The sequence below is a fragment of the Motacilla alba genome, chromosome 1 (assembly GCF_015832195.1).
Source record: "Motacilla alba alba isolate MOTALB_02 chromosome 1, Motacilla_alba_V1.0_pri, whole genome shotgun sequence".
Classification (NCBI taxonomy): domain Eukaryota; kingdom Metazoa; phylum Chordata; class Aves; order Passeriformes; family Motacillidae; genus Motacilla; species Motacilla alba.
In genome coordinates, this window is record NC_052016.1 from 29,940,243 (window position 1) to 29,966,375 (window position 26,133).

Genomic DNA, 26,133 nt, shown 5'->3' on the forward strand with positions numbered 1-26,133 from the left:
ATCTGTTTGATGAGACTGTTCCTCGAGGGTCTAGTTTAGACTAATGATACTAAATAGCAATGATAAACACACCACTTCTAGTCAGCATTCTGCTTCAGGGTAATCTGCGTGGCAGAAAACCAGAATTCGTTACGGCATTTTTCATTGGCTTAACTTGTCATGTAAAATCAGGCTAGAACTTCCTTGTAGGCTAACTCTGACTACAGCTCTTGGGGTGTCATCAAAAGCTAATTTTCATTAGCAAAGCAGATATTTTCCTGGTTAGGCTGTAGACTGAGCAAGGGAGAGAGAGGGACAGGCTGGTCTTAAAGGAAGAATCTCTAGAATAATTTATTATGAAAAAAGCAGACAGGGACAGGAATTTATATCCCATTTTGAAATTACCTTTCACTAACATTAGTGACTCACAAAAAATTGATTAAGATTATAGCCACATGGATGTTACATTGGGTTTGAGCATGATGGAAGAATTTACCAATATCAGTCCATTAGGTAACCTAGTTTTGACTTGGGTTCCATGTTCCCTTGAATAAAATTACAATGATTTACCACAGCTTTTGTCCTGTGGGGAAAGAAGTGTTCAAAGCTGTTTAAGTGATCTGAATGCTTTTTTCCAAAACTTCTTTTATAGATCTGTTAGGTTCTCGTAAACCCTATGACAAAATATGAATCCTGCTCATAAACAATCCTAACTAGAAAAATATGAAAGAGGGCTTTTTTGCTTAATTTGTACTAAAGTGTTATCGTCTACTCTTAACAAAGTGTTTGTAATCAGTTTGTAATCAGAATTTTATTTAAGTAGATTCAGAATTAAGCATCTGATATTTGATGTTCAAAATATGAGCTGTCCTTATGGACATACATGAGGACATATATTTCAAAGATATTTTTTTCTTGACTAAGTAAGGGAATGCTCAGCCTTGCATTTTAAGGGCCAGAAGTTGCTATTGCAGGTTTAAAAGCCTGCTTGACGATGGATTTAGCTGCAACTGGCTGCTACAAAGAACCTGCCCAACAAAACATTTTGTCTTTTAGAACTTGAGCAAAGAAGTCTAAAAACAGTCAAAGAATTCAGATGAACATTCCTGGATTTTGTTTTCTACTACTAGTATTTGCTCAGAAAAACAGACTTACCAGAGAAGCTGAATGAAAAAGTAGGTTGCCATGCTAAGAACACCACTGAATATGGCATAGCCAACATGCACACCAGACTGTTGCTATTATGCTGAAATAGCCACATTTCTGTCTAGCTTACCTTCCCATGCCCTGTCTGCATCCAGCATCCTGCCTCAGTGGCATATGTGTCCCATTGAATTGATTAAGAAGAATGGTAATTATTCAGATCGTCTTAATTATTTATTCTTCTGCACTGCACATACTCATGCCTGGTCCTTCCACTGCTCACTCATCTTCAGCAACAAAATTCAGCTAGATTTCCGTATGCAAATTCTTTTGAATATTATCATCATCCATAACCATGGCAAATCAAGGACACATTACCTGGGTACAAGACCAGTGTTAAGATAAACACAGAATTTTTGGAAGGAGAACAGCCTGATGATCTATAATTTTGAAAAAGAATGCCCCCTTTCCACTGCTGGTTTGTTGTACCTCATGCAAAACCTTCCATTTAGCAACACATTTTAATCTGGAGGACAAGTTAAAGCACTTCAGATTTGTAATGAAACAGATGACAGAAAAACCGAGCAACCATCATTCTGATCTACATGTCCCACAGGATGGAAAACAGATGCCAGTGTCCAGCAAGGGGACTGTGTGCTGAGTTTGAAAAAAAAAGGTGAAGGAATTGTTGCACTATTTGGGAACGAGAAAAAAAAAAAAATTGAAAAAAAAGTGCCTTGCCTGAGAATGCTGTACACATAGTAAAAACCTGAAAGCTTATCATGTATTCTACTATATTTACTGCTATTCAAATACCAGATTCTATATTTTGGTTTTTTTATCTAGTCCTACTCAATACTAGGGATTAAGCAAAATGAGTTAGTAACAGAACACCTTAAAAAGTAGTAAAACATCCTTTAAAATGATGAAGTCTGCGAATTTAGAAATAAACAGTTGATCACCAGAGAATGTAGTCAAACTGCGGAGAAGTGATAAAGTGGTCATCAGCCATGTATTGCTTCTTACAGGAATACATACCTTTCAACACTGTCTGAGTCCCTTCTCTCTTACCTTTGTAGCTTAGAATCTTATCTGCATCCACTGCAGGCATATTTCAAGCTTCACCATTTTCAAATATTTGCACTAATTCTTCAGCTTTTACTAAAATGTGGAAACCATCCACATTTGGGCCCAGTTCAACACTTTGCCTTCAGGTAATGCTCCTACTTTCTTGAAAACAGAGCTTTGCTTAAGATTGAGTCACAATGTCCACAATATCTGGTGCTTTCCTGCCAGAGGTTATTTAGAATGAAAAATACAAACAGGAACTATGCTCTCTAACTCTTTAAAAACAGAGACTTTGTAATTATGAATGCCTTATTTCTCATCACAGTATTTTTTTGCTATCAAACTCAGAATGGTAAAAGGAAGGAGTTGCGTGGCATCAAATCAAGGCACTTCAAGAGCATTTGGTGCAACATGGCTCTTCGTGTTATGTAAATCCACCTCTATAGTCCAGAAGAACATGGGAAACACCAGATAGATTACTCTGCCTATAGCCTGGTAGAAGAGATCCCCCCAGAGCAGAAACACAAGATACTTCCCCTGCCAGACCTGGGAAGAGACACACAAACACAAGTAGGTTTAGCTCCCTGTGCTCCATCTTCTACAGTCACCTGCTGAGGTAGTCCTGGTAGTGTTTGTGAGGTTAATGTACCATTAAAAATTATAAAGCTGTTGATCATTTTCAAAAGTATTTTTGTTCAAAACCTACTACATTTGAATTACATTTAATTCATATTTTTCAGGATTATTTCAAGCCTTCCTGAAGTATGAGGTTCACAAGCAGATTTACCAAATAAGATGTAAAATTCTAATATGATCCCTCCCATTGCAGAACTAACCAATACCTTTATAGCATCTCTGTTTTTATTTTATTAACAGATACAGGATGGAGAAAGTGTATGCATGTATGGTATAGAGAACAGGGAAGTTGGCAAATTAATTCAGAAGTGGTTAAATGCTCATCGTACCTTCCCTCCTTCCTCCCCTCCCCCAAAAGTACAAAACCAAACCACAGCACTTTTTAGAGGCCTAAAGACTGACAGGCATTCCTCAGTTAGTGTTATTTTTTCAAAGTGTGGTATGGCAGATATGTTATCAGCATGAATTTTTAAAAATATATATAAATATGTAAAAATACATACACTCGTTATTACTTTTTCCCCAGAAGAATGACACTTAACAAATATAAACCCACTTCAAAAGCCTTAGCGTTTCATTCTGGTTCTGAAATTCAGTTTTCCATTTTCACTGTCTCCTTAAGTGTGACAGAGAAAAACAAATAAGAGTATTAAAACAATATAGCAGGAGTCAAGAGCACTTACCACTTGGAAGAAGGAGGTGTAGCAAGCTGCAGCCAGCTCCAAAATGGCCCTGCTAGGGCTGTAGCTTCTTGGCTTTACTAATAACGAGGAGAAAGCCACAAAAGAATCATAGTGGGGAGAAAAATTCTTGTTGCTGTCTTGCCAGTTTTCAGATATGCTGTTTTTCATTAAGAGCTAGATGTCCTCAAGAGACTATATGATTTTTGCATTTAGAAACAAAAACAAAGACCTCAGATCTTTTTGATTAAAACGTAAGTACATAGAAATGCAAGCATAAAGTATCAAAACAATCCTCCTGCATCCAGCTTCTGAACCAGTCTAAGGACAGGGAGATAACAATAACACACCATACTAACAGGCTGTGGGAAGAGCTAAGTGAGACCAGGTGTACCTCAGTACTAAGGAGGCATTAGCAAGTGTTTTCCATCATCACAACTCTTCTGATTTCTTCCTGCATCTTTGTTTTTCATGGTCTGAACTTGTTATTTATTCAGTATCAAGAACATTTTTTAGCGTTTTTCAAATGCTGTGTAAGTTCCAAGTAATTAAATTAATTTAAAGCTAGTTAATAATTAAACAAGCTTCTATAAGCTCCTGGAAAGTAGCTGAAAATTATCTTGTAAGACAAAACTGAGTAAAGTTAGGCCCAATTTCATGCAGGAGTCAGGACACTTGCACATAGAGAAGTGGCTGGTAGCCACCTGGGAAATGAACTTCCAGTGCTTTGGCTAGTTTGTGTTATCTGCCCATACATAAGCACTGTAACAAACATGAGATGATTTCTCTCTCAGCAAAAATAAGGAATAATTACCTCTGAATTTATTTTTGGAAGGCAGGAGTGGATAAATCTATTAGCATGGACAATGTGAAAAAAAAAAATCTCAGGTTGTCTTACAAAAAGTTGTTAATTTGCCTGTTAGAGAATATAATGGTGCTTATACACATACTTTGGACTGAAACTGGAACCCTAAAACCACCCCAGAGCTGCCACCTAAGCATGGGGAGACCTAAACTTCAAAGGTGTCTTACTTCTAGAACTTCCTTCTGTGATGAAGCCACTTGCCTAGAAGAACATGAAAGACAAATTTATTAGGAGGCTAGTGATGCTTGCAGTTTGAAGTTAAATGAAAGTAAGAGCATATAAAGAATAAGAATCTGTGTCTCGAGAAAGGCTTATTCCTACTGTGTGACTTTGAGAGGGTGTTCCTTTAACACAAATAAGAAAATTTTGCAGGAAAATATAATAAAAGAAGATCAAAACTTGTCAGGGAATTGAAGCAAACTTTGAAATCTGAATGAAATAACATTTTACCATGAACATTTCCCTATCCTTACACTGCTATGCTAAGAACATGATTGAATCCTGGAAGTTAGTCACATTTATATGAATTCTACTTTACATTTCTTGCATTGAACCTGACCTCTGATGGCTTCAGACATGAAATCTGAAGTCAGCCCTCCCTTTCATTTAGCCTCACTTCTTTCAGAATGACTCAACAGAAATGCTGTTCCATAAAACAGTTAATCCAGACCTGACCTTATAAAGCCTGACCCCTGTACATCATACTTCTGGCACAGTTCAGTAAGTGAAGATCTGATCCCATGCACATATGGCTGGCTAGTAGTGATTTGCTTTAGGTTTCCATGAAATCAGTGCAGACTGGAGTGATTTTTTTTTTTCTTCTAATCATCCAATCCAGAAAGAGTAAGGTGAAAAAAATCAAATAACTCTCATGCTGATCCCTGCACTAACCTCGTTTACACATTATTTATGGTCCTAAAACAATAACTTTTCCAGGTCAACAGGCATAAGGCAAGGGTACATCCAGTCACTCCTTCTGCCAACAGAAAGTCATGCAGGGAGGACTCCTGTCCACATGCAGGAACTCAGTCCTGATAGATAATCAGTACCTACAATTTCTTCTGAAGAAAGTCAGAATGAAAAATATCTGCAAGATGAAATAGCCTTATGCATATATAATGTCCATAAAGTATTACTGTTCTTATCATTGTAACAGATCATTAGTACCCTGAATATTCACCTTGTATACATATGACAGAAGCTCTGTAGCTCAGCCCTGTTACATCTAGTCCCTAACCCTAAACAAAAATACTGAGTGCCTGGACTAAGGTGCTTAAATCTGTGCTTAGCCACAGCTGAACACAAAAATTCATTCTCCCAGTCTCTAGAAAATTTTGATGCTCAGCACCTCTGAAAAGAAGCCAGGCTTTAGGCAATGACATTTGGAAAATGTTGGCCAAAGCTCCTTGGTTAAGCTCTACGTAACTTGATAAATAATTTTGTAAACATGGAGCAAACAATCAATCATTGTTTGGGCTGTAGGCAGCAGTGCTTGAAATACACACAAAAGAACATTTTCATTGGAAGGATATAATACCAATGCAACATTAGTTTGAGGTGGCTGAGAGGGGTTCACCTGATGGCTGATATATGCAAAGGCTAATAAACCTGAGGCTACTTGTTCCTGCTTGGTTTTTTTTTTAAGAATTACAAATTTTATTTTCCCCATTCCATGGATTAAACATGCAAAATCCTTTATACCATATCTCAGGGCTTAAATAGGGCTTTTCTTGACATGATAGGCAGCACTATGAATTGTGAAGAATTTTTGGAAAATTTAATAGAAAAGCAAAAAGCCCAGACACTCTAAGTGTGCCCTACTTACTTGATAATTGACTCTTTTCTTTCTCCTTTGCAGCACATGCTTCTTTCCTTCTACAGTTTTTTAGGGATTGTTCTGGCAAAAGCAGATACTCCTTTACAAATCACAGCATTCCCTAGTTTTTTTAACTCAAGACAGTCTTTTTCTGTTGGCTAATTGCCATGATTCATGACCACTTGCCACAATCTTGGTAACAGTGATAATAAAACAGATGGCATTTGTTAAAGACAGACTTGGGTTCACCGAGTTTCTTAGCAATCTTTTAGTTAGGTTGGTTTCAGCTCTCAAATTGTTACTTACTTTTCATTTGAACAATCACTGATAATTATAAAACTGATTTCAATTTTTGTTCTTGCAATCAGTCATTCAGTTTGTGGGCACATATTTAGCTGCTTCAAATTCCACACACATCAGATGACTGGAACACACATTCAGAGGAAAGAGGGATTTTGGATATTTGGCTTTCCAAATACCCAGCTGGAGACAGCACAACAGGGCCAACCTTCACCAAGTACAGACCACCCATTTCTGAGAACAAGATTGCCTCAAAGTGCTTCAAACTGAGGATCAGACACTTTTAAAACTTAGGCATACTGTCATCATTTGTATCATGCATAATACTAGAGTTACTTTTTTAAAAAAGTAAGAAAGGTGAGACATAAATGTTCATTACTTATAAAAAGCAGGTGCAATTTTCTGTTTGTGATAGTGTCATGGATTGCTCTGCAAATTTCAGCACCTTGCAGCCACAAATAAAATAAGACTGAAATCTTAATCAGACTTTTTTTCCCCTTTTTTTCCCCTGCTAGTTTAAGGTGGAAAAAGAGGAATAGAAGAAATCTATAATATATGAGCAAAATTATCTCTAAATGGAGTGTTTAAAAACGTTTCCATCAGGCATCAGTGGATGCCGTCAGTAGTTTCCATCAGGGTCTTTAAATGAAAGCCAAGAACTACAATGGCATCTATTTTAGGTCTTGCATTGCAAGAGGGAAAATACCAGCTAGATAAGTTAGTCTGTTTTGACATGGAAAGTACATCACTCCCATTAGAAGAGCTGTTGTGGATCTGAATGACCCAAAAGATGCTCTGTGGCTCAACTGAATACCAGAGAACAGAAGTGTAAATGAATTTGGACACGGGTAATTCTATTGTAGTTACTGAACTTCTGTATCAGCCTGTGTGTAAACTTCCACCAGACAGAAAGCACCTGGAAAAGCTCTGCTAAGAGGGCTTGATTCTTTGACAGCTTTGGATGACAGCCTACATAAACAGACAGCCAAGAAAGAGAGACATTGTCTTGTTTTTTCACTACAGCATTGTTTTTAAGATTGCCTCCAAATGCCCAAATTTACAATTAAAAAGCATCTACAAAGCTCTACAAAGACAGCATATAATTAATTACATGTTTGGGGTTTTCAATATATGCTTGATGTTTTCAACACTCTTCACTCCAACTCCTGCTGGTTTTCTTTCAGTGCTTATACCTCATTCTCTCCTGAAAGCTCTAAAACTGAAATTTTTGCACACACAAAAGCTTCACTTCTTAGTTATTAACTTAATGTGTGACATCACTTCCTTTTGTTGTTTATAAGCAAGAAGACTGTTCAGAAGCATCCTGGATTTGTGTAATCTAAAGTAATTGAAAAAAAATAATCTTCATTTAGACAAAATAATGTGAAAATCAACATGATGTCAAACTGAGACTGATTTCAGTAGTAAAGACAGTAACTGATTAACTTCGTTCTGCTTAAGAATGCTGATTACATTCTCCCTGCCTCTCCTTAAAGTCAGTTATTTCAAGACTCAAGGGGTTTCTCTTATGCACATCTGCAAAGCCAGTGTCAGATCCAGATTCGCATTTTGGTGGTGAATCAAGCTGGCCTCCGTTCACCTAATGAGAGCCAAGTTTTTACCAGACAAACAAATTGAGGTGATTTAATTCTTGTCTTAACTGACATATTCACTTGCTTTTGCCATCCTTTTTTCTCTTCTAATGAATCAAACATATTACTACACACTGTTGATAAATTGAAAATGATAGAACAGATGAGATAGACATTAACAACTTTAAACAAAAGACGCCCAGTTTAACTCACTAATATCTCATACCACCAGCCCTTCAAAGGGAAAGTTACATTTTTTTAAAGGATTGGGAAAGAGAACTAAGATTTAAGGATCTTTTTTTTTTAATTTAAGTTAGGCATGCTAGAAATATTCGAAATTATTGCATCTTCAAAATTTTATGTCTCAGTAGCATACACATATTGCTTAACAACACAGGTTACCTATATGTATTATCTTTATATAAATGATCAGTACATCAATAGATAAGGAATTTTAAGTAAATTCTTGGAAAATTAAAAAGCTGAGACCTGTACACTAATGTATACTAATTTCATACATATATGCAGTTGTTTAACCACGCTACAAAGATAAAGTCTGAACCTGCTTTTTAATGCAGAATTGAATGATGAAAAAAAAAAAAAGACAATTTGTTACTTAGTGTCTAGTCACGACCTAAGCCAAGTTATGAATTGACATGAATTGGACTTTTTCCACCAATGGGAATGAAACTTGGCTGCTAACATCTCTGTTCAAAGAGATATTTGACTCTACACAGAGCTCAGCAACAAGACCTAAGCTTGGCACTGCCAGTGACTTGCTGGGAACCTTCAGGCAAACAATTCTTTCAATTTTCCTTTGTTTTCCTAACTGAAAGTTGGTAGTAACAAAACCTGAATACTTATCCTAGAAAGTCTTGCAGCTGAAAGTTGTCTTCAGCTCTAACCAACATTATTACACAACTGGCAGAGTTAGGCACTTCATTTTGTTGAGAGCAGAGGCATCATTTCATTTTCTCTGGTTGTGGTATGTCAGCATGCTCCCAAAGGAAGCAATACCCTTTCCGAGTTGTTTTTAAATCCTGACAGAAAACCAGCAGTCTACCTGATAATGCTGTTTTCAGTGGGCTTTTAACACCTTCACATACATTTGTTGCTATGCTATTGATTCACAGGCTTTTCCATCAAATGGAAATGAGATTGGGCTGCTCATATCAGCAGTATCAGTTTGCTGCTGAGCAATAGCAATTCATGAGACCTGAAGAGTGATCTTGTGCATGTTGCTCACGTTGACTTGTACTGATCACTCCCTGAGTTCTTTCATGAGAGGCACTGAGATTTATTAAAAATCAAATACTTGTTTGGGCTGAGAGAAGCAACAGCATCCATGTGTAAGCCAAATTGGGATAATCTCATGTCACTCTCAGTTTTCTGCTGTAAAGACAGACTTAATTAAAATATCATAGAATACTTTCTTGGTCATGTAGAGCACAGAGTTTTCTGCTGATATAATTTGATGCAGTGAAAATAGTCAGAGGACCAGTTTAAACTGAATGACAGGCATTTCTGCTGAGAGAGCAACAGCTGCCTCACAGACATTGAACAATGAGTTCTGCTTTGAAGAGCTAATGCAAGTTTATTTGCTCTGCAACAGTGAAAACCTTTAGTTCTGATTTTTTTGAAACATTCTTTCAGTTGTTTAGCCTGGGTTTTGCACAACCTTTACAGAATTAAGAGCTCTAGCAGACTGCTGCCAGCAAAAGTTGCTAAATTCCTCAGTAAAGGGGGAGTCTTGTTATTTAGATAAAGTAGCTACTGTAGTAGATTTGCAGGTATGTTAAGAGTATTACAGGATCTAGAGGTAGATTTAGGAAGAAAATACTATAAAGCATAAAAAATTAAACAGAGTACTTACTGAAATTTGAAAGACATTATGACATGTGATGTGATTGCATCAGATACGAGCAGGTGGAATTGTGTTACCTGCAATGTATTGCATGTTGTAAAGTGACACTTGATCACAGTTACATTTCCCTTTAAAACACAGTCATCTTTTAAGTCTCCCACTACTAATTACATTGGAGGAAGAAAACAGAAGCCACAGGGTTCTTCTGTCTGCAAACTGTCATATTATGTTTTCCTAAGTACCAGTATGTTACCCACAATTTTTTGTCTGAAACTGGACTGGTGAATTCACCTGCCCTAGGTTCACTGTGACAGGACAGCAGCTGCTGTTACTGAGGAACCACAGCAACACAGACTATTTAGTCTAATGCCGTTACTGTGGTGATGGGGTCACTTTGCAATAGCCATTCTGGAAAGAAATTAACAGTCAACTCAGTTTCCATTCCTCATGTGAACACAAGTTTTCATTCTGCTTTACTCACCAAAATGGAAGTATTAAGTACTTCACCATGGTACATTACAGCAGATGGGCTGCTTGTTGCTGGTTGATGGCTGACTGTGCATGCTTTGAAACAAGGTGTCAGGCTCTTGTCCAGGCTTTACATAGAAACCTCACCTAAATCACACATCTGTGGGTTTAGCTGGTGATATAGACACTGGAAAGACGCAATCAGTCTAGATTTTTTCAGCTTGTGAAAGTTCATCTGTCAGACCAACCTCTTGAACAAACATTCTGAGATTTTATTGGAAAAAATTACTTGAAATGTTCTCCCAGCACTCTCAAAACCCTGTATGCAAATTTGGTCCCTTTAGAGACTAAACAAGTGTTTTAGCAGACTCAGCTGCAGAGGTTTTATTGGCAGGTTATTAGAAGCTGCAATTTTTATTTAATATAACTTCAAGAAAAAAATTTAGACACTTATGGGAGACTGACGATACTAAAATATGGAGGAAGAAAGAGACACTTGGAAAAATACATGAGCAAAACACAGAGCTGGTTCTCCTCAGAGCTTGATTTGCATAAAATATTTATAATCTCCATTGAAGCCCATGGATTTGCCTAAATTTAAAGAGGAGTCCGTCGATGTGTTTGCTGCACAAAGTGAATACACAGGAATTCTTTCCTTTCCCCATATTCTTGGATGATGTTTTGCTACTAGAAATTACAAACCAACTAAGCATTGAAAAGTGCTTTTCCCTAACACCACTGAATGGCTTAGTTTATAACTTTTGTTTTGGGATGATAACAAACTCTGGAATCAATCTGTTTTTAATGTAAGGTGTGAGCTATCATTTTTTCTCTACTAGATATTTATTACACTAATAATATTCCTTTGGTATCTCAACATCCCCATTATTTGACACTATGGATATCTGCCGATCTATAAATATTTCATGAACTACCCATAACGTTGTAGATACACGTATAAATCATTACCAATTTTAAGAGAAATTCTGGCATGTTTCAAGTCAATGGCAAAACTTTCCTTGACTTCAGCAAGGATCAGATTTTGCCTCTGCCCTGTTTACTATGTGCCTAGCAGGTGCCACTGGCCTTTCAATGCCAGCTGTCAGCAGGTGTCTTTGCTAGAAGTTCCAAATAACAGCATTTGCCTTATTATCCAGCATATTAAAACTGTATTTTCTGCTGGCTCACACTGAGCTTTCAGTCCAAGGTGGAGGTTGTGACATCTGCTCAAATGAGATTGCATACTGCTGGAATGAATTCCCAGATCATTCCTTGGTGTGTTTGGAGCTAATAGAATCATAAACTGAAGTTGATTTGTGTTCTATATGGCCAGAGAGTTGTAATAAAGCCTTAGGATGATTGGAACTTCCAAAGCACTCTGCCAGTTACAACTATTGTTTATACCGTTGACCTCATCTGAGCAACTGTCCAACACTGCATTGCATCCAGTAGGTTTCTGTGCTGGCATGTGGCAAACACGCGAGCAAATCATCTGGGTACAGAAATAATAATATTCGTGAATATCTTGGATCTCTGGCACACCTTTCAGTCCAAGAGCTTTAAATAACTACACATGTTCATTAATGTTTTCCAGCTTCCACTATGAGGTGTGTAAATATTAATATAATCATTCTGTAGATGGGAAGATGCTAGCACAGAGCTGTTAAATGCCCTGCCTGCTGGCTGGTACAACTTTTGTGGGAGGTGGACCCTGCATCTAACAAGGCTGTTTGTTGTGGGCTCTCAGGCAAACCAAGTCAGTTGAAGATAAGTTGACAGCGTATCTCTACATATTCTGCCTAATGTATCCATCTTTTTTCAGTCTCAGAATTGGATCTACCATGTAGGTGATAAATGGCATCTTGAAAACCACATTTCATTTCCTCTACTGGAGATACTCATGTTCAATATAATGGTGACCTCTGCAAGAATTCATACCTCTAAGTAATGGAGAGTTCATCTCTGGGGGGAAATTAACCCACAGGGATATCTTTCTTTGAAGAAGAGCTCATTTTAGGAGAATGATATATTCATTTTCTGTTGTGATTTTTGGAGTCAGAGCATATCTGATTTTCCCCATCTTTGGTCATTGTCATCCCATATCCATCCTCAGATATTTTTTCACTGCTTTCCCCAATAAAAATTCACCTGAAAACAGTGATATAAAAAGAGGATGTTAATAGCTATGCAATTCCATTGCTAGTTTTGATCTCTTAACACTGCTATATTGATCAGTCACATACAAAGCTGATCCATCTTCCTTCATCAGACCTCATCCCAGTTAGGTCCAGTATTAAATTAAAATAACCATATCATTTGTTTTACTGTTTTCATAAGCAAATGTGGTATCTACTAAAACTGCCACCTATCCTGCTAAGATCTGAATTATCTTTTTAATGTTTGCCAGATTATCCCAGTCTTTTTAATGTTTGCCAGATTATCCCAGTCAACCTTGTATTATTATTGCCTAATAAATTAAAGGCATTAACCAACTGCTGAGGAAGGTAAGTAATTTCATGTTTTTGTTTGCATTTGTCAGGTTTTGAGGGAAGAAATGGCTTGTATTTTTCAAGTTTCCAAAAGCTAAATGTTCAGTTTAACCCTGTGCTTCCATAGCTTTAGACTGTCACTTCTGAGCATGGCATCTGAGGTCCCACATGAAATCAATAATAATATATAAGTTCCTAGGAAATATTAAAGTCCCAAGGAAATTCAAGGCCAAGTTGGATGGGGTTCTGAGCAACTTGCTTTAGTTGAAGATGTCCTTGCCCACAGCAGGGGCATTGGAACCAAATGATCTTCAAGGTCCTCTTCCAACCCAAACCATTCTATGATTCTATGATCCCCATCTCCCTATGACTTGGACACCAGTGAAGGTGTTTGTTAAATTCTCCACACTTTGAGTCATGGAAACAGAGGACGGATTTATTTTCTACCATATACAACAAAGAAATTTTCTACGGGTAAAGTTATATCCATGTTGGAAGTTAATAGTTTATAGATCACTTTGACTGACATGTCACCAAGATGTTATCCAGAGCAAGGGTGGAACTTACCTATAAAGTGGTTTTACAACTGTTGTAGCATATTACTTCAGATTAATTCAGGTTAAAATACCAAGGATAAAAGTAAGTGGGCCTAACTCCTGGGGAGTTCTCCCACATGCATGTAAATTTGACTTTAGTACTAATTGTAGCATGAACTCTAGAACAGAGAAGTTACATTGCTGCTATTGTAGCAGAAGGCTACAATATGTAGAACAGTTTAGATTTAGCAACTCCATCCCATTCTATCAAAATCCTTCTTGCTACCTCCTGAAAAGACAGACATCAGACTCAATTCTACATTTATGGAAAAGTAAAATAAAATAAATGAACTAATATCATCCTGAATTTATCTTAAATAATCTAAAATTATGCACATCTGATTTAGACTTAAAAAGACCATTTCCATTCTGCTGGCCAGAATGTTGTCAGCATCTTAAAATACATATTTATTCAAGATCTGTGCTTTCTACACATCTTCATAAATTCAGATGTGTTAGAACTGTGATTAGAAGCATTCTATTATGAAAATCTTTCTGTTAACTCAGAAGAGGTATCTATTTTTAGAATTAGTGTTAGTAAATATTTTTATTCTCAGGAAATCATCACAGTCTGGACTTCTGTGGCTTTTTATAGCTGAAATATTTACAGAATCTCTGCTTAGTTATGTTTCCATCCAAATGTTCTTTCTGTTGCTGTCTATAGGACTTCAGCTAATTCAAAGTATTTACTTTATTTTGCAGTGCTTGTGCTATCCCTTACTATATAAATTTGAGAAAATTTTCAATGCTCTGTAGCAGGGGGGCTGGAGCTAGAGATTGTTTAGGGTCCCTTCCAACCCAAATCATTCTATGTTTAATCAATGTCATCATTTTTATCAGCCCATGCTATTAATTATAAATATTCAACGGGACTTGCCATGTTTATTGCATGACTCATGCCTGACATCTGAACAACGTTGCTGATGTTGCATTGTCACACAGCTCACCTTACAGCTGCTGTCTCTTTAAAGCTTTTAATCTGCACAGCTGTACAGCTGAGAGCCTAATGCAGTCACATGTGTAAATACCACCTACATAAATGCAGCAAGGGATGAAACTTCAGAGCAGAAATTCCAAGCATGATAGAAACACTTTGCAACTAAGTTGCAAAGTAACTCAGAAGATAAAAAAAAAAAAAAAATAATTCAGTGCTTGGAAAAGTGGAGGTTTTTGGGGTTAGGGAGTCAAGGGGCAGGGGAACATGAGATCTGGCTGAGTTCACAAGGACATATCCCAAGTACAACACAGTTCAAGAAGTGAGATATGTCATAATTCCTTCAAAGACAAGCAGTGTTTGTGCTGCTGCTCCTGGATAAGGCTCCATGTTCCTGTAGAAAGGAAGGCAGACCGACTAAGGCAGAATCCTGAGACAGGGAATACTTCCTTCCTATGTCCCACATCTCTTACACATCTCCTGACAAGCCCTGGGGAGAGGACTTAGCCTCATTCCAGTCACAAAATGGCAGTAGTACCTCTTCCCTATCTTACAAGGAACTGTGAAGATAAATATCTGAATATTTAGGTACTACTGTAAAGATGACCGAATAAGCCACTGGCATGACCTTATTGGGTACTATATTAGCATGGAGAGGAATTCTCCTTCTTGCCTGTAATGGGAAACTCCTAGAATCTTGCCTTAAAAGGAACAGAAAATAAACAGCATGAATCCCTAAGGGGAATGAAGAGGTCATACTTTACAGTCCATGAAGGCATTTTACTTCCAAGGGGAGCATTTTGAACATATCCTCTACTTTTTCCTTGGTAAACCTGAAAGCATTTTCCTCTGTGATGAAATGTACAAATATAACATTTCTCCTTTTTGATAAATAGTAGTACACCATGTTCCTTTTCATTTCCTACTCCCAACCTGAGTATAAAACATGTCCGTTTGAGTATGTTTTATTACTTTTATTTTATTTAAGAGGAAAAGTGTGGTGAAAAAGAAAACCAGCCATGCTTTCCTGTCATTTGTGTTTTGATCCCTACTAAATATGAGGGCATTTCCACCACTTTAATATGAGCCCATATTCAGCAAAGAATCTAATCACATACACAACTCAACATCTGACACTCTCAAAAATAAATGAGATGCCTGCTTAATTACTTCATCAGCTTAGTGATTTGGAGACTTGAACAGAAAAGTTTTGCCTTTTCTGTATCATGTAAGATTCTATAATGACAATGTAGTAACTGTTTGGCAATTTCATCTCCTTTAGGCTTTTTCCATTTGCAAAAAATCAAAGGTATAGAGTGTTCTATATTCAGTTATCTGGGTATCGTCAAAGAAAGATAGAATTTACTTTTGTTTGTTTGCTTGTTTCTGCACATACATAGTGTGCAGAGGACAGTCAAAGTTGTTCTCTGCCCTGATATTTTTCATCTGGATTACATTTATGGAGTTTAGATCACTTCTTTCAAATATTCACTACAGAAGTTAGCATAGTCCTTACAGCTCTCCCTAACTTTTAGAGAGAAATTACATAAAAGGATGTGATGTGGGTCATGGAGTTTAGCCAAACAAATCAACAAAGCAGCAAGAATTGCCTGGTGCCAGTCAGGGTAAGGAACAGTACCTATACCTGTGATAAACAGAGCACATTGGTCATTGCATGATAGATTAGCAAATTATGGGTTCTGACTTTTTATTAGATTATATAAAAAATGTGCATTTCACTTCATTTTTCATTATAATATGAGACTAAGCTGATAAAAATTCCAGAATGGATAAAGAATTGGTTTGTTGAGATTGGCAGCAGTAAGGAACTGGAAAGTTTACATTAATTTTACTTTTTTCCTTCTTTTCTTTTTTTTTTTTTTTCCCTTTAAGAGGCACACACAAATAACCTGACCAAATTACACCATGCCCTTTATACCTACAGTATCTTTTTACAAGTACCTCTCCCAGAAAGAGCTAGTCTTGGCTGTACTAGCAAATCCTTCTATGTGTTTGTTAGAATCAGGAAAAATTTCAAGATAAAAGTTCAGTAGTCCTAACAAAAGTTTAGATTTCATCATAAATTTGAATTTCTGTCCAAGTTCATGGTGCAGAAACATACCACAGATAAACATGCAGAGATACAAAACCCTGTCCTGAAGGCCTGACAAAATTTCTGTCTGGACCAATAATACCTCCTTATAATCTTCTTGGCCCTCGGAAGCCTACTCCTTAATTGCAGTTCAGCATGCTCCAACAGATCTTTTCTGGGGAGGTGGTTTTGGAAGAATTACTTTCACTGAAATGCCTGAAAAGCTTATCACAGTTTAAGCCACTATTAACAAGAAACACATCTTGTGATAATTCCAGTAAGAAATGGAGTACCATTACCCCATGTGCTTGTGTTTACCTCCAGGCACGGATCTCACACATTGCCTGGCAAGCAAATACTAAATAATTGCATTTTTCATGGAGTAAACAAAATACAGCAGCTATACCTATTTGCAAACAAGTTGCAATCACACCCCAGAGGCCTCTGATGGCCCAGTCATGAAGAATCAAGTTACTGATGTTTGATGGATTATAGAAAATGTGTTTTATACCTATAGAATAAGTCCAAAGTATAAACTGCATAAACTAAGGTAGAAAAATTCCTTGGGCATAATGAGGCAAATTAAAAATGGAGAAAAAGGAGAACTTTTTTTTATTGGCTTAAGAGAACATCTTTACAGCTAGATACTGAATGTGTTGTGCTGGTTCCTAATTATTCAGACATCTATTTCTCTGAATAAAGTCTTCAGGAACTGTCTGGTCAAGACCACCCATTTAGTTCTTAAATTTTCACCATTTGTCCATAAAGTTCCTGTTCACTTTCCATGTTTAGTGTCTCTTACACAGCATGAAAAAGCGGCATAAATGCAGCCCAGCCCAGCATGGTATGCACTGAACAGCTACTTTTGTTATCATCTGAGAAAAAGACAGATTGTGGTGGGGAGTGGGTAGGAACAGGGTTCCTACTCATAAACCAGAAGAACAAACAAATGGTGTTAAGCAGAGCTAATACTTATCTACCTAATTCACTCTCATGATGAGAAACATGGCTCCACTTCAGTCCTGAAGAGTAACTGGTGGACTTGACAGCACACATACAACTGCACTAAAGTTATCCTAAATGGCAAAATACAGGTCTCCACATGGATGCTTAGATCCTTCTCCACTGTTTGCTGGAATGGGGCCGGGCAGGCTGAATTGTCTGTCAGGTCCATATTGAAGCCTCCATGGTGCAGCCAGGGAAGCTGGAAACTCTGATAGTGCACAGACCTCCCTCAAGGACTCTGCGTGCCTCCATCAGGTACCACAAAAAGCACATCCTTTCCCAAGAGCTGAGGCTGCTGACAAGCTCATGAAGGAGGTTTACTATCTTGCTGACTTGAGCTCTTTGTTGGATACCACCAGATCAAGAAGAGGGAATAAAAAAAGAGAATACTCTCAGGGCCTAGAAAACAGAATACCTTGTTCACCCAGCAGTGAGTCAGATTATAGATGGTATTATCTGATCACATCAGATGGAGTGTGTAATGTTTCTTCTTAAATCCAATAGTGAGTGGTAACCTACTTGAGAATGTACCCAGTGTGACTGATCCTAAGTACTGTGCTCTAAACAGAAGGCAAGATTATGCTTCATACACAGACTTAGTTAGCCACATATACTGAAATAGTAAATTCCCTTTAAAAGGCAGTCAGAATTATTCTTTTCAAAGACAGAAAACACAAGATTTTTTAAGCAGCACAGAAATCCCATAAAGCTAACAGGAGTACTATCTTAATCATTCTGAATTTACTACAATGGAAAAAATAGGCAAGAGGATGCCATGACATCCCATCCTTGTGTTGTTATTCTCAGTCACTGATAGAAACTTGGCACACCAAGTTGATGCAACTGCAACAAATTCAAATTTTTCTTCTTTTTTTTTTTTTTTTTTTTTTTGTGTGTGTCTGTGAAGGAGCATAAAAATGTATTTACCTCAGCATTGCTTAAAGTTTTGGTTATGATTCAAGCATCTCAAAATATTGAAAATAATTGCAACATTATGTGCTGCCAGCATTTGCAGTACAAAACTCTGTGTCTTTCTCACACTTTATTTAAAAAAGACATTTTGCACCTCAATAGCTGGTTGTGGTTTTGGATCATAAAGCACTTAGGGTTTTGATCTGTTCTGATTCCCACCCTTTCTGTCTCATTTTTCTCATGGCTTAGAACAAAATATTAATGTGACTCATCTGTCATAGGTAATTTTCATATCCTCTAACTTCTGTTTTGGTGTGTGATTAGACAAATGCTGTAGTTATGTAAAATTATTTGTGGTTTGTTTTATAATGGAAGATATGAATCACAGGTACTTTAAGCAAAAAAGCGAACAATGTCAGGAGAAAAGTGAATTATAAATGAAAGCAACTTATATGTATTATAATTAATAAATACTTTAAAACATGCTATTTCAATTTACTGTTTTTTAGTATTAAATATTACAGCTGTCATCTCTGGAACACTGTAAAAGGAAGTAATAAATGAGAAAAAAACCTGAGTTTATGGACTGTCTTAACCAAAGTGAGTCCCAACTTTGATACCAAAACATGTGCAAGGACACTAATTATACTTGGAAAGCTGGAATTCAAAATTGTAAATATCAGTTCCAGGATGTTAATGTTTTGTGGTACAGTTGAGGAAATCCTGTGTGGTATGCTACTTTCAAAAAAGGCAATTATGTGCATATACTCCTGTAAGTTTTCTCCAGAGCAACCTTCTATCTCACAGTAGTACTTTCTCACAAAAAAACCCTTAAAAAATCCCTAGAAAACAGAACAGTCAATCAGTACAGAAGTGATTTTGCTACAGAGGCATTTCCAACAGTTGCCCAGATTCTTTTTTCCTCCCTCAAATACCAGACTGAAATATTTTACTAAGTGGATCCAGTTCAGTGCAAGCTTCATTCCTCAAAAGTCATTTGCATTTGGGCTGAACACTGAATCAGCAGAACTTAAATACCTGCTTAAAATAGAAGTTTTATTTCTGTGACTACTTAAATTAACTAGGGATCATGCTGTTTCTGTGCTGAGAGAGAATTCAGTGATTTTGTGATTCTCTAGCTTTCTGCTTTTGTCTTTCTGCACTTGAATTGCAAACAGAAAATGTTGTTTTCCACACTCAATTAACACCTGCAGGTAGCTGAGTGGAAAGGAGAGAAGACTGCAAGCCACCTCACTACATTGGAAGATTAGTACACAGAAAATAAGTTCTCTCCTCTCTTTTCAGATACAATTTTGCACAAAATAATTCTTAAAAGCAGAGCAATGAAATAAAACACTATCAGTCAGGAAATTCAATGCCTAAATGTTCTCTTAGGAATGATTTCTCTCATTCTACTCTCTCTCATGTTCCCTCCCTCTCTTCCTTCTCCAAGAAGCCTTCTTGGGATTTATTTTCTCCACAGCAAAGAAAGAATCGTGTTGTTTTAAGTTGCTCAAATCATGGCTTGTACTTGGGATTTCTCCAAGTAGTCCTAATCTATATATCAGGATCTGCACGTGACTGAAACAACACAGGAAGCCAGTGATTGTATCAGTAGGAAATCTTTCAAGATACTATTTTTTCAAGTTAAAAGAAATTATCTCACTATTGTATTTCAGGGTGCCCCTGATGAAGGAAAATTATTGACATCTGACTCCATGGCTTTGGGATGCTGAACACTCACTTTATTAAAACTATATTACATTACATTATACTATATTAAAGGCATACATCCTATACTACATCATACTTACTTCTAACTCTTCTCCTAACTGAAAAACTCGTGACTCTCTGCCCGACAGTCCTGACCCACACACGTGGATCCAATTGGTCACCTTGGGTAAACATTCTCCACAATACATTCCACATGGGCACAAACACAGAAGCAGTAAATGAGATGAGAATTGCTTTGATCTCTGTGCTTCTCCAGGAAAAAACCTGAGAGAGAATTATGTCTCTCACTGTTCAGAGAATGTGAAAGCCACATGTCAGTTCTGAAAGTAGTGAAGTGGAGGAATGCATATCAAGTGATTGGTCTCAGAGCACAAAGAGCTGGATGATAATAATAATAATAATAAATAATAATAATAATAATAATAATAATAATAATAATAATAGATGATTGTTAAATAAAGCATCTCAAAGTGGCCAGGAGTTCCCCTAAGAAGAATCAGTGGGAGCCTGTTATCTACTGGAACTGGAATTTATCTTTTTATTTGTTACACTGTGTAGCAAAACCAAACTCCCAGCTGAAGGCATCCTTGGAGCAGACAAGGCAGGCAGGGGTAGCGGTGGTGTGGGATGGAGAAAGATGTGAGAGTGAAAGGGGGGGATTGAGTGGCCTCTGTGTGAGGAAGTTTAAAGGAGACAGGGCACTTTTTCTGCTCATGAAGCTTCTTCTCTTCCTTGTGATCCCTTCTTTTCCTTCATTTCTCTCCTCCTCGGAGGGAGGACACCCAGAGACCTTCCCTTTACTTCCATTGTTTCCAAGATGGGAACTAGGCCAGGACCAGGGCTGAAAGGCAGAGAAATCCTGCTGCAGATAAAAGGACAGGTGTGACTGCTGCTGCTGTACTGGGGCCCTCTGGTACACATTGACACTCCTTTACCCTCTCTCTAATCTCACAAAAGCATTAACACCAGCATGGATGGTACAAACAGGAGGCAGGAATGAGTTTGGCTGGCTGAAATGCCTAATCCCCCTCTCCTCAGTCACAGGCAGAGTAGCTGTCATCCCCTTCAGTCTGGCAGGTTTCCATTTTGCTAAGTATACAAAGCAATTCTGACTTGGTGATGTCCCCTCATTCACTCAAGAACCTGAGCCAAAGCCCCAACCTTAAATACCTGCAAGTTGCAGAGAAGTTTGTATCCCAAGCTGAACTGCAGAGCACAGAGGTGTCTCTAAAAGTTCTGATAGGGTGTGGATGTGTTCTGAATTACTGCCTCATCCTTTGAAGCAGAAGGCCTGTTTGGCAGGATAAACAAGGAGAACCTACTTTTCAGAAAACTAGGAAGCAAATGACAACAAAGTTCTCAATAATACATTGGCAGTTTCTGCTCTTCAGGCTTTAGAGTCCTCTCAGAAAGATGGCAGATACACATTTCCTTGTACAGCTCCAATGAATTGGATTAAATAAATTGCAAATAATCCACGCTACTCAGGCATTATCTCCTATTGGTTCCCCAGATGATCACGTATCTCCTAAATTGCACCCCAAACTCATCAGGGATCTGCTTGCAAGAGACGGGTGGAGTCAGGAGAAAATCAACACAGATTATCTGTAAAAGCAAGGGTCAATTGGAGACCAGATTGATATTGCCAGAAAAATTAGCGTGCTATAATTAAAGAGTTTTTTTAAAAATAAATTTTACACCAGAGGTCAGAAAGCTTTGTCATGATTAATCTAATCCATAGTCTAAGACAAAAGGCCTGAAAAGCAGCCAGTTTCTATATGGGTTTGGGATTTGAGAGGAAGGTGCCTACCTGGCTGCTATGATGCAGCAGCTCTCAGAACCTGTGCTGGGACTAGGTGGGTAGCTGAAATCAACTGAATAGAGAAACAGATTCCAGCCAGCAATCAGAAACTCAGGGGCTGGGTGGAAACAATGTACCATGGAGGTACTGGGGCTGATGTTTGGAGATCTCCTTTCTGGCAGAAAACTCTCCGCTGTCTAGAAAATTCAAACCTCTTTTGTTAAAATGTTTTGTTCTGAGAATAATTTAACTAGTTCTTTTGTCAGATTTGAGAGACCTCACAATAGCCCTGCTGTGGCATTCGGATGAAACAGGGTAGTGGGCACATTTCAAACAGACTTAAATAAATCTGAGATAAAACAGTCAAGCAGGTTTCCCTTGGGAACTCAATACTCCTCCCTTTCCAAATGCTTCCTGCCCCTAAGGTTTGCATGGTCTCTTGGTGGCCAGGCCACCCAGGGCAGAGCTGCCTGGGGTCCACTGGGTGCTAGGGTACAGGGCACTGCTGCAGCACAGCCTTGCAGAGGTCAGGAGCTAGTGCTCTTGAATTTGCATTTTGCCCTGGCTGATAAAATGCTTAAAGTAAATGTAGAAATACCTTTGGGTGTGTTTGGCTCCTTGGAGTTACTCTGATTGGTGGGAAACCAGTGGCTCTGGAGAGCAAAAACACAGGCAAAGAAGCTCTTGGCCAAATACCTCAATTTTCAACCACAAAGCACATCAGCACATGAAGAGCGATCAGCCTGCTTTTCCATAAGCTGGGTTGCAGGAGGCCATGGCTCCCTGTGGGACAGATGCTGAGCAGCAAGTGCTGTGCATGGTGAGCAGCTGGGGGCAAGGGCTATGCACAGAGGTGCAGGGCCCTCCCCAGCTCTGATCCAGCGCAGCACTTGAGCACGTGCTCATTCCAGCTGGAGCACACTCATCCAGAATTCTCCATCCACAGCTGAACCCTAAACAGTTCGATGGCAGCTAAACCCAGCAAATCACAGAGACTCTTCCCAGTCATGTCGGTGGGATTTGTGTCAGGCATGGCACATAGGACTTGGTAGTAGCTGTGTGAGAATGATCAGAATATAAAATAGAAAAGCAGATTTTATTTTGTGTAGAACACTAGCATTGTCTGTGGCTCCCCTTGTTAGTATCCTCACATTATGAGTGCAGTAATGCTTGGGACTTTGGTAGTTTCCAAGCACAATGTCTCTTGGGAAATAATGATTTTATTAATGCATTGCATGAAAGGGTTTATATGTATATTTTCATGGGCACGACACACATGGAGAAATCTAAGATTAGGTAAAAGTTTTTCATCTGCATTTGAGACTGATAATTTTATACCTTGTAATCTGAAAAAGTTATGCAGTGTCTCTGTAGAAGGGTGGGAACAAGGATCAAGGCACTTTTGACGTCCAAACCCATATTTTGATTTACAGCATAATTATTACAGGATTGCCAACAAAAATACCAAACACTAGGATTTTTGGTTCATATTCAAACTGCTACATCAGTTTTCACAAGCACTGAATAACTAAAAAGGCTACTCAGAGTGAATGAGTTGCCAGGTTTTCATACTTCTGAACAGTAGACCTTGAATAATAAGCTGGAATAGGGAATTAAAAGACTAGGTTAAGCCACTCTGTTTGAAAATTTTGACTTATGGTTCTTAATGTTTCTGGGTGGGTATAAAAAGGATATTATGCTCATACATTTCTTAAAAGATTTTTTTTCCCCTAGGACCAACGTAAAATCAACAAAGTAACACCAGGCCTAACACAATCAGGAAATCTGTGTCTCTTAGAGTGAAAAGCAGCCAACCTGTCCGTCTTCTGCCCTGTCCCAAAACCTCAATGTAAGTAAGCTTTGTAGTGTAAGCTTTTGTAATGCAAGCTTTGCAGTCCTGAGTTCTATGTAACGCCAAAAGCACAGCAGCTTAAAACTGAAGTTGTTTTAAAGCCATCACCTACACAGGATTTGATAAGCTATTCAAGTGTTTGCTATACACCAAAGCTTTTGAATTGTGAGTGGAAAATTATATGGTACATAAATTTTGGTGATCACCCTTAGCAGCACTTTTAATCACAGATAAAGAAATCTACCTTTTCAGTCATTCTCCATTGTTTGATAGGAGAGAACACGTATGGCATTTGGCATATTTGTGTTTCTGTAAAGAAGATTGGTTTTATCCTGGAACTAGAGTGAGCCTTGCTGTTGATGTGCTTTTGTTCCCCAAAATGCATATGTACATGGGTCCACTTCCAGATGTATGTACATACTAAAATAAACAGCAGCAACATTCATTGAGAAATCCATACTTAATACAATGTTTAGTTTAGCTCAATATGGGAAGAATATGTTAAACATCATTCCAAGCCTTAACGGAAAACTTTCTGACAATGAGACATTAGCTCATACTGTCCACGGTCATCTTATGCCTATGAGTATTGTTTGTTATCATGTGTGACTTTTGGAAGAAAAAATGCATTATTGCTTAACAAGTTGCATTACAGTAGTGTCCTGCACTGTTGTGGTTTCTAGAAAGTTAATTAATTGAAAGACTCCACATGGTAAGAATTCATCATGGAAATCCCTCAGACTTTCCGGACATCTTTTAAGGAGGATGAGTGCCACATTCAGTAGCATTTCTCGTTTGCGAAGTCATACACGATTTGTCTGAGATGAAAAACCATCAGGGTCACACAAACATGGGAACCCACTAGGGAGCTCTGAACTATGAACCCAGTGGCGTGGACTGGTGCAGTGACAGGATTTTAGGATATCTAGCCACTCCATGGTTGGAGCTGCCCCTGGTAACTGTGTTCACCCAGCATCAGCTGCTGTGACCTACCCTACATCAGGTGCTAAGAAAAGTCTAACGAGAAAAAAGAAGGAACAAAAAGAGAAAAGGAAATGCTCAAGACTCTAGCCCACAAATTACTGACAGAGAATAAAATACTTCTCCGTTTTTACATGCTCCAAGAGCATCCATAAAGTTTTAGAGCCCATCCACTTAAGAAAACATCCATCCAAGAATGGCAGTGAACTTTGATAATTCAATTGTGAAGTTTCTGTAGCAGTTGATGAAAAGACTGTATAACAACACTGCTCTGTTCATTAGTAATTTCTTTAAATCTTTCAATAAGCATCTTCTGGTGTTACATAATATAGATAACTTTTAAAAAGTATTGAGTTTTCAGTGTTTTAGAGTCCTTTATTACAACAGGTGAAACAGTAATATAAGCTATTAAATATAGCTGCTGGACAGAAAAAAACAACAGTTAAGCTAAGCATTACAAATTAGCACCCACTACTTTTCATGAGTGGCAAAATTGCTTTGAGGAAAAACCTGTCCTCAACAATTCACAGATATCAAGGAACAGAGAATTAAGGGGAAAACAAAAAGAGGTTGAAAGTTCTGGAAAATATTGGGTTTTTTGGTTTTTTTTTTTAATCTGTTCCAGTGAATGGAGAAGAATTTCAGCAAAACATTCAGATCTGGATAGAAATATACCTCAGATGAAAAGGAAACAAAGCCCTTTATCTGTAGCAAGAATACAGAAAATTTTCAGACTTGAGCATCAACTGGCAGATAGATCTGAAAGGCATTTGGGTCAAATAGAAGTCCTGAGCTGCTACCAAAATCAACAGTCTAATTGTCTCAGCTGAAACTGGGGCTTAGCTGTTGGGTTTCCTGTAACTAAATCTTGCCACAAACAGCTCTGTGAAGTTTTTCCTCCAATAATATAATTAAATACAGCAAACTTAAGATAAATACAAGAGACAATGAAGATGAGTAAATAATTCCCAACATAAGGAGGGGAGCAGATGTTAGAGAAAACTCATGAAGATATCAAAATAGTTCTTGTCAGTTCTAAACGGTTGACATGATATTTTTTTGAAAACAATCAAACATCTGAAAGTAATTGCTAGACTAAGGGATTTATTTTATTTAAGCAATAATGTATTTTTAAAATGTACTTAGAATGTCTAGCTTGCTTCAAATTGCTTTGGTTTTCTACACAGTGTCGTGGTAGTCACTACCCACCCAAAAGTGGTATTTTAATAATATTTTTAAATTGAAAAACAACAATTGAAACAAAAAAAAGCAAAACTATTCAGAAAGGTTACCAGAATGCACAGCTTGACTTCAGACACTTCATAA

The 26,133-nt window shown here is 37.8% G+C and overlaps 1 protein-coding gene across 1 annotated transcript in view; it reads left to right on the top strand.

The window, feature by feature from the left end:
* The window catches only part of COL8A1 (collagen type VIII alpha 1 chain), a 90,431-nt gene that overhangs the window by 34,303 nt on the left and 29,995 nt on the right, over window positions 1-26,133 (top strand). The window contains exon 3 of the mRNA XM_038151369.1: window positions 23,709-23,823. The gene's annotated coding sequence lies outside the window, so the exon portion shown is untranslated. The remainder of the gene's footprint in view (window positions 1-23,708; window positions 23,824-26,133) is intronic.